The 12030-nt window shown below is 37.3% G+C and overlaps 1 protein-coding gene across 2 annotated transcripts in view; it reads left to right on the forward strand.

Annotated features, from left to right (window-relative positions):
• The window catches only part of CACNA2D1 (calcium voltage-gated channel auxiliary subunit alpha2delta 1), a 504082-nt gene that overhangs the window by 39127 nt on the left and 452925 nt on the right, over positions 1–12030 (forward strand). The window lies entirely within an intron of this gene.

Genomic DNA, 12030 nt, shown 5'->3' on the forward strand with positions numbered 1-12030 from the left:
AGTAGTACTGACTGAGGGTGAGAAATAACGAGTTAGTTTTAAAAGTTATCTCATGGTGCCAACTGTAGAATTAAAGTTTGGCTTTAAGCAAATGTTCTGTGATGCATCCAAAAGCAAGCATGCAGGAGATATAATGGAATTTATTCACTTAATTGAACTTTATTTTAAATTTGAGCCTTGAGAATGATAGTAGAGAACTTAAGCTGGCTACTTACAACTAACTTCCATCAATCTGAAGATTGTTCACTAACGCATTTGAACTAGGGGTGGCAGTTTGAGATCGGAGGCAGGCCTAAGTCGTTTCTAGGCTTTGGAAAGGAAGATTTCTTCTAGCATCCTTTGAAATGAAGCGTGTCTGTTTTGGACTTTGTTCCTACTGCAGATCCTTAGATACGCATGTTCCTGCACATGTCGGTCTCTGTGCCCCTCACTGCAGCCCTGAGGATCCTTCAGGTCACTGACCTCTGTCAGCCACTTCCACGTCTCTCTATTGGCCAGGGTTTCAAGAACTTATTTAGAACTCTTATCCAAGAATTGGACTCTTGCATCTGTGTACTTTGGTGTCCTCCTTTCACTACTGACTCAGTGTTAAATATTGGGGGTGGACGGCAGAGAAAGGGGGAAGGACGTGAATTCTCAGTTTACTGCACTAGATTTTATCCCTTCACACCTACAAAAACTATTCCCTATTTACAGTATTCATATATTTTCTCCTAGAGCTTGAATATTTCCATTGTCACTACATCTGGCAAGGGAGTGTGGTTGGATTTGGGTGATGTTGGAAGCTTAATCAGTCTTAAAAAGTCCATAAATCACAGATAAATATTTTTTTCTTTGATATGGTTTTAAAAAAATAATTCCCGGGCTTCCCTGGTGGCGCAGTGGATGAGAGTCCGCCTGCCGATGCAGGGGACACGGGTTCATGTCCCAGTCTGGGAAGATCCCACATGCTGCGGAGTGGCTGGGCCTGTGAGCCATGGCCGCTGAGCCTGCGTGTCTGGAGCCTGTGCTCTGCAACGGGAGAGGCCACAGCAGTGAGAGGCCCGCGTACCGCAAAAAACAACACAAAACAAAACAAAACAAAGATAATAATTTCCTTCAGGGAAATGGAATAATAATAACCACTGTCAGTCTTGGAAGGCAATTGAGCAGGACACTGGGATTGCTTCCCCAGCACTCATTCCAGTTTTCCCCCGCTATGTGGCCTCCACATAGCTTAGGTGAGCCCTGATTCCATGCTAGTCAGTGCAATCCCATCCCTCATGACGGAGGTGGGAATGACACCCAAGTTGGTTAGAATGATGTCTAAGGCTATTTTTCAGTAAGTAGGGAAGAAAATATTTCTCTTCTGGATTTTGTGGTCAACATATTGAATGAATGAATGAATGAATGGTTTATTTATCTTTTATTGCTAATGCCTAACACATTAGCTGGCATATCTTAGGTATCAAAAAAATTTGGCTGAATAAATGAATAAGTGATGCTATAAACCTGGAAAATTGGAAGAATGTGGGTTGGTGACTTAAATGTAGAAGGGTCTCTGCTGGTTTAGGTACATTTAATTTTAGAGACTGTGGGTACGAACTGTAATGATAACTCTCAAGTGCCTCATTTTGGGCTTTTTTGTCTTTTTGAGATGGAGGATATAAAATGGAAAGAAAAGGTGAGATGGGAGATGCAGCTTCTTAGTTTTCACCCATTTACAAATAGATAGTGAATTAAAACTGTAATATAAAAGTTTCACCAATCAGTTTATAAAAGGGAAAAGTAAACCTAAAGTTGTTTTGTTGTTAACAGAATTTTTTGTAAATTCTTTTACTATCTTGTGAGAACAGTTCAGTTCCTACATAGCTATTTAAAACACAAAGCTTTGTTAAATCACAACAGAGACAAATAGAATTGAGTAGAAGCAAGAGTGCCTTTTCATGTTGATTGTGACTTTTATGTGACTGAAAACTTTACTCCATTTCACAATAATAACAGTCCAGCAAGATTTTGGTGACTGACTGTGTTGTTTAGATTTGAATTGGTGACTTAATTGTAGAAGGTTCTCTGTTCCAATATCAAAATATCTCCCAGCTTATAATTCAAAGAAACAATGAAAGAACAAAAGGATGAACAAAAGAAGGAAGAAAAGAAAAAAGGACCGATGGAAGGAAGGGAGGATAGGAGAAAAGAAGGAAAGAGGGAAACTACAGTGATTTTCTATTGAAACCTCACTCAGAAATGAGTAGAGCAATTCTAAAATGATACTATTTTATTCATTGTGTCTATTAGCAGCATATTGCGTCTCTGGGTATAGTAGTGTGAAGAGATACATACACACGCATATTTACACATGCATATATTTATGTAATAATAAATGGTTCAACACATAATTCATAATAAAGAATTAAGACATGCACACAAACTCTGACTTGAAAACTATATTGTTAAAATAAGCTTCTGTAAATGGAATAATGTTTGTACTGGGGCAAAGACAGTTAAATGATAGGAGGGGTAAATAAGCTGATTCTCTGCGATAAAAATCATGAAGAGGTCTTGATCCTTCTCTCTCAGCTCAGTGTTCTTTTTTCTTGACCCTCTGTAACTCTCTTTGTCCTAACTATTTATTAGGACCGGAGCTGTAAGGCTACTGAGTCCTTTCTTGTATGTTGATAGTTGTGGTTTAACTTGAGTTTCCTATAGATGTAATGTTCAAGGAGTGACTTCATCTGTAGATATTTAGGTAAAGAAGCAGTTGGAAGCAGCCTCTTTATGAGGCTTCGTCTTTGGCCACTCTGTCCATCTGTCCAATCCTGTCCCGCTGGCGCCTCTCACCAGCCTGTTCACATAGTCATGACTATTGGCTGTTACTTATTTTATTCCCACCATTGGCTTGCTCTTTTCTGCTTTTATCACCTATTGAGAAACATTTCATCTTTCAAGACCCAGTTTAAAGTCTTATCTAGTAAGCGCTATGCATCTTGACCCACTGCTGTGTTACTTTGGTAAGTTACTTAACCTCTCTACTCATCTATGGTATGTAAGCGCCTATCACAGAACATGGCAATGATGATTAAATGACCTCATATGGGCTTAGCACATTCTATAATATGGCAACATACATTCAGTGAATTTGGCCGGCAGAAGAACTTAGTTGCTGCCTTCTGTACTAATATTGTGCTTTCATTGTTCAAGTACCTCATTAAAACCCTTATTGAATTATATTGTTATCACTGCTTTGCCTTTGTGGTTTTCCACTAGTTTGTGGGCTCCATCAGCATAGATGACTACATTTTCAAATGCTCAATTCTAGGCAAAATGAATATTGTTATTAAGAATAATCACAATCTAAAAATATCATCATAAACACAAATATATAAAGCCTATAAATATATTAAGAAAAGGAAGAAATATTGAGTACCATTCCCTGTGCTATACAGTAGGTCCTTGTGAGTTGTCTACTTTTTTTTTTGTAGTACGCAGGCCTCTCACTGTTGTGGCCTCTCCCGTTGTGGAGCACAGGCTCCGGATGTGCAGGCCCAGTGGCCATGGCTCACGGGCCCAGCTGCTCCGCGGCATGTGGGATCTTCCCCGACCGGGGCACGAACCCGTGTCCCCTGCGTCGGCAGGCGGACTTTCAACCACTGAGCCACCAGGGAAGCCCAAGTTATCTACCTTATATGTAGTAGTATGTATATGTTAATCCCAAACTCCTATTTTGTCCCTCCCCCCTGCTTTTCCCATTTGATAACCATAAGTTTGTTTTCTGTGGCTGTGGGCCTATTTCTATTTTGAAAATAAGTTCATTTATGTCATTTTTTAGATCCCACATATAAGTGATATCATACGATATTTGTCTATCTCTGCCTGGCTTACTTCACTTATTATGATAATCTCTAGGTCCATCCATGTTGCTGCAAATGGCATTATTTCATTCTTTTTTATGGCTGAGTAATATTCCATTATAAATATATACCACATCTTCTTTATCCATTCCTCTGTTGATGGACCTTTAGTTTGCTTCCATGTCTTGGCTATTGTAAATAGTGCTGCAGTGAACATTGGGGTGCATGTATCTTTTCGAATTACAGTTTTCTCTGGATATATGTCCAGGAGTGGGATTGCAGGGTCATATGGTAACTCTATTTTTAGTTTTTTAAGGAACTTACATAGTATTTTCCATAGTGGCTGCACCAATTTACCTTCCCACCAACAGGTTTCCCTTTTCTCCACACCCTCTCAATCATTTATTATTTGTAGGCTTTTTGATGCTGGCCATTCTGACTGGAGTGAGGTGATACCTCAGTGTAGTTTTGATTTGCATTTCTCTAATAATTAGTGATGTTGAGCATTTTTTCATGTGCCTGTTGGCCATCTGTATATCTTTGACGAAATGTCTGTTTAGATCTTCTGCTCATTTTTTGATTGGGTTTTTTGTTACTTTGATATTGAGCTGTATAAGCTGAGTAGTGGTCTAGATCTTGGTTTCAGCATAGATCTATTTCCTTCATTATCTGGATACAGAAAGTGGGATTGCTGCCAGGAAAACCAAGCTTCAGAATAATAGTTTTACATAGAAACGCTGTACATAGTGAACAGAAATGAAGGGCAATATTCTAAATTGAGGAATAGTTATTCGGAAGTAAAGAAGTAGCAAGTAGGGGCTTCCCTGGTGGTTCAGTGGTTGGGAGTCCACCTGCCAATGCAGGGGACACGGGTTCATGCCCCGGTCTGGGAAGATCCCACATGCCGCAGAGCAGCTGGGCCCGTGAGCCATGGCCACTGGGCCTGTGCGTCCAGAGTCTGTGCTCCGCAATGGGAGAGGCCACAACAGTGAGAGGCCCATGTACCGCAAAAACAAACAAACAAACAAAAAGAAGTATCAAGTACAAGGAATCCCCAGGGCAGAAATATGTTGTATAGCCACTAAGTGGTGAATCAAACATGAGAAATGCCAATATTAGAGAAATGTTAGCTGATTTGAGATTATCCAAATATTCATCTCCATGTTTAAAGACCTAGATTATGGGACTTACCCAGTTATACCTAGAACTGTGCATTGCTTAAAAATTACACAAAACTTGAAAGCAGGAAAGGAGAAACTTGGAGAGTAAAGGACCAATATGGCAGTTCAGAGGTAGTATCAACTCGGAAATAATGGTTACTAAAACTTGAGTTTGGATTAAAGAGTTAAGGGAAGGGTACATTTATTTTGAATTGTACATAGGCAAAATTCAACTAATAGCTACCAAAGTAATAAAATATACCAGAAAGTCCAAATAATTCTGAATTTTGTGAAGACAGAATGATAAAGAACAGTGCATTCTTTCGTTTGCATAGCATTTTTACATTTATCTCACTTAAGCCTATCTAACAAATGTCAGGAATGTGTCTTATGCCCATTTTATTTTTTACATACATGAGTGGAGACTCAGAGTAGTTAGAGGCATCTGCTTGGCTTTAATTACAGTGTTCTTTCTGTTACAGAATATTTCTTTAGGCTGAGAAATTATGTACTTACTACTAAACATTGACCAAAATGTCAAGTGTTTTATTGTAAGTACAGATAGACATGCACGCTATTCTAACTTCCTTTAGGCTATTAATTGGACTCAAATAAACTATTAATTGTAATCAACTGTTTCTATCAACGAACATTATAATATTCAGCTTAGTTCCTCAAACACTTTTAGAATCAGCATTTTTACTTTGCATGTTTTGAGTTTTGTGCTTAGAGGTTTTCTTTTTTTAAAATATAACTGTATTACATTGAATTACTACTAATATAATATTTAGTGGAAAATCTAAAATCTGAAAAGTAGAATGCCATACCCGAGGCCTGGCAAGTGTGCTTTTACATCCATAGCAACAAAGCACATGGTATGAGGGAATGGGTCCTGGAATCAAATTGCTTGACATTGCACTTGTCACTTACCCGGTGTTCAGTGCCTGGCAAATATCTCTTAAGTTCTCTGTAGCTCAGTTTACTCAGCCAGATTGTGCAATCCATCGGAGTTGTGGTTTTTTGTCTTTTTTGTTCAATATTATATTTCAAATGTCTACATGAATAGACATTCAATAGGTATTTTTAAAATACATCTGCAAAGGGCTGATTATATTATCTACCCATAGGTTGCTTTGAAAGTAGCCCATTTACTGTAATTTTTGGCAATAGGAGAGGCCATCTCCTCTTGCTGCTGTCATTGTCACTATTAGTGTCTCATATTGTGGCTGAGGGTGAAGAGGTTTAAAAGACAAGGAACTGTGGACTGTTCCAAATAAGAGAGCTGGTGTTTTGGAGAAGGGCTCCCCATTCTGGTAAAGTATGTCAGTACCTGGTAATTTGTTTCATTTTAGTCAAACACAGAGAGGGGAGTGCGATGGCTTTACGGAAGTCCTGACGAGTAAAGATCTGAAGTGGCCTTGAATCTTTTGCCTTCTTCTCCTGTTCTCCTTCTCCCTTTCACAGATAATCAGCCTTTGATTCTTTAACTTCTGATGGTTGGGTTTATTGTGTATTTGAGGCTTGTAACAAGCCATTGGTGTCGTGGCTCAGTTTTTCTCTTCCCTATCACTTCTCTTTCTATTTATGCTTTCAGATGCAACAGCTCTAGCTAATTAAATGTAATGACTAGTATGTAATTTTTCTCTTCCAAATGTAGAACTAATTTGGAAAGTCACAGGTCTAGTACAGTATTTTAAGGGTTTAGGGATTTTGTAATATACTAAATGTTAATAGTAGCCTGAAATGTTTGTCATTTTTTGAGAAATCTTTTTTGTTAAATAGAAAGGATTCTAGAAAGATAAACACAAAACAAACCAAAGAGCCAACAAACAGAAGCAAAGAAGCCCCTAAAAACTCCCCCAAATATACCTTATGCATGTGGTTTTCTGGGAGCCGTCTCTCTTATTCTTTGTTCTCTCTACAGGATACACTGCTCTCCGAAAGGGTCTGTGAGGTAAACTAGCTGGCAAGTGATATTAATTATTGATAACTTGACACTAATGCTCTCTCTTATCTATCATGGTAGATTTCAGTATGGAAAATTTAGTTTTATTTTTTCCTTCCTTTCTTCTAATTTTCTTTATCCGCCCTTCCCCTCCTTCCTTCCTTCCTTCTGTCTGTCTTTTTTCTTGTAAGCTATTTAAGATTTATAAAGAGGACTGAAGGTACTAATGATAAAATCACTAAATTCTGACTTCAATTCAGGTAGATGTATCCAGAAATGTGTTCTCTAGAGCCCACTTTGATTCCCCTCAACTTCCCTTTCACCGCAGAGTTAATCACACCCTCCTCTGGGTCACGTTGCACTTGTGCTTGCCTTTATTGATGTTCTTAGTATACGTAATTTATTTTAATTTATTTAGTTTTTTTCTCTATTATCTGAGAGTAAGAATTGAGTCTCTTTTATTGCTGTTCCTTGCCTTGTATACTTGCCACATACCAAAGGCTGAGTAAATGTTGATATTTTACCCTTAACCTTCAGCAAATTTTTTTTTCGCTTCTTCTCACTCTAAGTTCCTGTTTCTTGTCAATGCTTATCTCAATAAACTGTCATTTCTGCCATTTTCTCATTGGTATTGCATTAGTGGTGTGTAAGATAGCCATCTATAAGTAAGATATTGTATATAAATTATACCTGTACCTATATCAATAAGTCAAATGTCTATTTTATATTTATTTGATAATTTTACATTTTAGAATATCAGAATAAATATTTCTTTACAATTATTTTTCTTAGTCTTCTTTATATCGGACACAGTGAAAGCTTTAGTATAAATACAATGCAGCATTTGGTAGCTATGCCCGAGAGATTAGCTACTAGCAGATATTCTTATAAATGGATTTTATGTGTTGGAAACTTTTTTTCAAGTTTTTGTTTTTATTATGTTAAAATAATTTAAGAATGGACAGCAAGTACATCTTTTTTGTTTGCTTATTACATTGAAATAAAATACTCAAATGGTTAAATTTTATTTTTGATTCCATTTCTAATTTAAATGTATATCTTATTAGCTCCTCTTTTTATTTGCATTTTTGTTCACATAGATACAGTACTATTACTTGAGCCATTGCATAACTGGACCACATCTGTGTAGCCTTCAGCATGGATTATACATTCTTTACATTCAAGAACATACGTAGTGTTTTTCTTTGTGTAAGAATTAGCATGAAAATAGTATATGTCCGTATATAGGTAAAAATTTTACATGTAGTTGCCATTTCAAGGTAATTCAAGGTTATTGCTCTTTTCCTTCTTTTTTTAAAGTATTTTTTATTTTTTTATTTTTGACTGCGTTGGGTCTTCATTGCTGCGTGCGGGCTTTTCTCTGGTTGCGGCGAGCGGGGGCTATTCTTCGTTGTGGTGCGCGGGATTCTTAATGAGGTGGCTTCTCTTGTTGCGGAGCACGGGCTCTAGGCTCGTGGGCTTCAGTAATTGTGACACACGGGCTCAGTAGTTGTGGCTCGCGGGCCCTAGAGCACAGGTTCAGTAGTTATGGTGCACAGGCTTAGTTTCTCCGTGGCATGTGGGATCTTCCCGGACCAGGGCTCGAACCCGTGTCCCCTGCATTGGCAGGTGGATTCTTAACCACTGCACCACCAGGGAAGCCCTCCTTCTTTTTTTTGTAGTCTGTCATTTTATTATATTTGAATCTTTCAGCATTGAGCTGGAAGACTGTTTACTTATAACTTCATATTTAGAAAATTCATGGAAATTGTTGATAATACAATCAAATTGATATCACTCCTAGAATATTAGCTGGAAAAAGGGAACATTATGTTTCAAAGTGAACGATAATAAATTTATTTCTTATCTTTGCTGTTTCCTAATGACTTACATAGGCACTTGAACCTTTAAATCTAGGGGAAACATTTATAATTAGGATTTTTGCATTGACATGGAACAGAAACCGGGGATTTTCTTCTTTTTTCCTCTGAGGTACTTAGTGTTCATATATATTGTTTTATCTGTTTTCTCAATCATAATAATTTCATTCATTCTCAGCCGATAGTGCTTTAATATGTCAACCCTCACAGGGGTATTTTAAAATAAAAGAACATTTCAGGGACGGGAGAAAAGTTTGTATAAAACAAGGAAGGACTAATTGCAGATGGGAAGGTCGTTAATCTTTCCAGCTCCACTTAAATCCCACCATATGGGACCATCAACTTTACTTCTGCAAACAATTCCTGCCTTCCGTTTGGTTTGAATCTGTGCAAGGGAACAAAGCAAAACTTAAGGAAAAAAATCTATTGTGTGAAAATATTTAAGGTATTTAAAGGTCACATATATTTTTGGGCTGTAGTCTACCTTAGTCTGCCATAATATTAGTACCCCTTTATGACATGGATAATTAAATTTCACTGTACTTTGAATTTAAGCAGATTACTTTGGATAATCTGAGGCTTCAGCGTTAGATGAGGGGGCAAAATGTCAGGTGAGTCAGCAGGAGAAGTGGAGATTGCCAGTCCTGTTCAATCTACTGCTAGAAATTATGAGGAATTTTTCCCGGACACATAAAGCATGCAGAGGACATAACCTGTTTTCATCTAATTATATACTTGTGTCGTGAATGTGTTGTCAGATTCTAAAACCATCTTTGAATTAGCTTTTTTTTTCACCTTGGTACTCTGTGCTTTCTGAGATTTTGTATGGTCATGTGAACTGTGAGTGATGCTCAATATTGACAAGTACAGTGCAAACAGCAGATGGTAAGATATTGATGGAGGCATTTGTTAATGGGCCAGTTGTCTTGCTTGGAAGTACAGCTTTTTGGCAGAGTTTCTGGCTTTTTTTCCCTCTCTGCTTTTCTACACTATGTACCTGGGAAGGAAGAAAGAATCCAAAGGTTCTTTTGTGCTTCTTCATGGGAAAAAAAAGGTGACTATCAGGATAGCATCGACCTTAGATGAAAACACCCTTAGTAAATGGAGTTACTACATCATGAAAAAGAACACTTCTTTTCTAGGTATACTTGGAAGTAAACACCAGCTCTGTCATACACTAGTTTGTAAGCTTGGACAGATTACCTAACCCTTTTGAACTTAAGGTTCTTTTACTCTACATTGAAGATCACAGTATCTACTTTATTGTGTTTTCCGTATACTAATACAAAGTAATGTATGTATAGGGAATGGTACATAGTAATGCTCCTGGATATTATTATTGGGAACTAAGGAATGTCATGGGAGATCATGGAGTCTACTAGCTTAAAGTATGGGCGTCAGACCCAGAAAGATCTGGATTTGAACCCCAGTCCTGCAAATTCCTGGCTGTGTGAACATAGACAAGTTACCTACCTGGTTGAAGCATTAGTTTGTTTATTTATAAGATGGAGATACTATTACCTTATAGTATTATTGTATAAATAGTGATATTTATACATAAATTAATCCTGAATTAGCCTGAAGTGAGTGTTCTATAAGTGGTAATTACTGTCCCGTTTTTTTGTCCCCACCAGTGACCATGCTGCCACAGGACAGGTCATTCATAAAAGAATAACTATTTGAAGGAAATGTTGAAAGTTAAAATTATTTTTGACAGGTAGAAACATTAGCCATAGCTAAAAAGATGAAATTAAATGAGGATGAATGTAAAATCCTACCTTTAGGTTTATGAAAAATGTTTAAAAGTGCAAAATGAGAGAGAGGATGAACCTTGTAAACATTATGTTAAGTGAAAGGAGCTAGACACAAAAGACTACATATCATATGATTCCACCTGTATAGTTATCTGAATAGGCAAGTTAATAGAGACAGAAAGTATTAGGCTGGCCAAAAAGTTCGTTCAGTTTTTTTCTGTAACAGCTTGCGGGACGAACTTTATGGCCAACCCAATAGATTGGCAACTGTTCAGGGCTTAGTTGGGGGACAGGTGGAAGAAATAGGAATTGACTACTAATGGGTGCATAGGTCCTTTCATGGAGTACAAAAATGTTCTAAAACTACATAGTAGTAATGGTTGCACAATCCTATGACTTAGCTAAAAAAACATTAAACTTTACATTTTAAGTGGGAAATCATATGATATGTCAATCTCAGTGAAGCTGTTTAAAAATGAAAAAAATTACTACTTTAAAAATAATTTTTATGATAAACATTAAAAGATTGATTTCACTTTTGGAACTCTGTTAATCCCTTCAGTAATATTTTCTACATTAGAGACATAGTTTTTTATGTATTATGTACCAATGTGTGTGGTAGGTGCTTTCCCATGACCAATTGTAAACACCTCAAGGGAAAAAAGATGGGGACCAGGCTTCCTCAGTCCTCTGGAACTGTACACATTCACAGTTAATAAATCCCTTTTCTAGAATTGGTGTTTTGCATCTCTTCTGTTATTTCATTGTTAATTGGCTATTTCTTGTTGATGATGTGGTCCTTAAGACCTGCTTTCAGGAATCCCTAAAGAGTCTATCAAGCTTCAACTCTATTTCACCTCCAGGTTTGCACATTTACCTGAGACCGGGGAGAATACTCAGTTTTCCCAGCAGGCTATTCTTATACTCCAAAAAAATAGGAAGCTTAACACACAGATAAGGGTTAGTGACCCCGCTTTCTGTTAGAGGCAGGTGAAGACCCAAAGAGAGGAATTGCTCTCTCCAGCCTTCTTTCTTCCGATAATATTACTGACTCTGAGTAAATTAAAGTGTTCTACTGATTGTCATTCAGATGAGCCACACCCTTATTGCCCTTTCTGTAAACCTTTGCTGATTCTGGAATGCTATTTCATCCTCATTTTGTTAATTATATATTAACCCCTGAAGATCCCAGGGAAAATCCTGACAGCTCTAATTGTCTTCCCCCCTGTTGCATGTCCATATTTTTAAACTTAACACAAAATAGCATGTGAGATATATTTAACTTATCTGCTTACTTATTTCTACATATGCTAGTTAATATAATTCTCCCAACAACCCAGTAAATTAGGTATTGTTACCTGCATTTTAAGATGAGGAAACTGAGGCTGACAGTTTCTTTTAGAAATTAAAAAAAAAAAAATTTTTATGTCTCTGCTGCGTTGGGTCTTCGTTGCTGCGTGC

Source organism: Mesoplodon bidens, assembly GCF_964165515.1.
Source record: "Mesoplodon bidens genome assembly, chromosome: 9".
In the NCBI taxonomy this organism is placed as follows: domain Eukaryota; kingdom Metazoa; phylum Chordata; class Mammalia; order Artiodactyla; family Ziphiidae; genus Mesoplodon; species Mesoplodon bidens.